Here is a 1186-nt window from a genome sequence, read left to right as displayed (position 1 = left end):
GGCGGTGGCCGGCCGGTGCACGGTGTGGCCCCGTGTCGAGGGCCCGCGGCGGCGAGGACCGCCGGCCGTGGCCGGAGTGTGGCGGTCGGCGTCGGGGCGGTGGCCGACGTTTGGGGCTCCGGGTGGGGGGGGTCCGTGCCGTCCACGCCTCCCTCGCCCGCCTCGCCCTCTCCAGGTACCTAGCGCGTCCCGGCGCGGAGGTTTAAAGACCCTTAGGGGGGAGTCGCCCGTCCGCCTTGGGGTCGGGGCGGTCGGGCCCGTGGGGACTCGGGAGGTCCGTCCCTCGTCGTCCCCCAGACTCCGCCTCCCCTGGGCCGGGGCGCCGCACCACGTCGCTCGCCGCCGCCGCCGCGGCCGTCGGGTGGGGCCTCGCCCGCCCGGCGGCCCGTCGGGACGGTCGGTGGCCGCGTGGTTGGTGCGCCCCCGCGTCCCTGCGGGAGGCGGGAACCCCCGGGCGCCTGTGGGGTGTCCGAGCCGGCACGCGCCGTGTCGGTGCCGGCTGCGCCCCGTTGTGAAACCTTCCCGACCCTCCGGTCTGATTTCTCTCTGACTCGGCCGGCCCGAGGCGACCCCCCACCTCACCCTCCCGGGGTGTGGTGGGCGGGAGACGTGCCGTGCCACAGAACCAAAGGCAGAAAAAAATTCTCGTACGACTCTTAGCGGTGGATCACTCGGCTCGTGCGTCGATGAAGAACGCAGCTAGCTGCGAGAATTAATGTGAATTGCAGGACACATTGATCATCGACACTTCGAACGCACTTGCGGCCCCGGGTTCCTCCCGGGGCTACGCCTGTCTGAGCGTCGCTTGACGATCAATCGCGCCCCCCCCCGGGTGTGTGCCCGTGGGGGGGTCGCGCGGCTGGGGGTTTCCTCGCAGGGCCGCGGTGCCCTCCGTCCCCCTAAGTGCAGACACGGTGCCTCTGCCCTCGCGCCGTCTGTCCCTCCTGCGGCCGACCCCGCCCCCGCGCCCGGGAGGGTGCGGGCGGCGGCGGGCGGCCGGCAGGCGGCGGCAGGCGGCGTCGAGGCCCGGGAGGTGCCGCCCGCGAAAGGGAAGGGAGGAAAAAGATGGGGGGGGAGCTCGCGCGTGGCCGTGGCCATGGCCGTGGCCGTGGCCGCCGCGGTCCCACCGGGAGCCCCCCTCGCGCCGCAAGCGGTCTCTGGGGCGCGTCCCCGGGTGTGCCGCGGT

General features: G+C 74.7%; 1 non-coding gene across 1 annotated transcript; it reads left to right on the top strand.

Annotated features, from left to right (window-relative positions):
• Positions 1–651: 651 nt before the first annotated feature.
• LOC140692311 (5.8S ribosomal RNA) lies at positions 652–804 on the top strand. The gene has a single exon (XR_012067882.1). It is a non-coding gene; the product is annotated as a 5.8S ribosomal RNA (ribosomal RNA).
• Positions 805–1186: the final 382 nt, after the last annotated feature.

This window comes from Vicugna pacos, unplaced genomic scaffold (genome assembly GCF_048564905.1).
Source record: "Vicugna pacos unplaced genomic scaffold, VicPac4 scaffold_5, whole genome shotgun sequence".
NCBI lineage: Eukaryota > Metazoa > Chordata > Mammalia > Artiodactyla > Camelidae > Vicugna > Vicugna pacos.
This window is presented reverse-complemented; position numbering and strand designations above follow the sequence as displayed.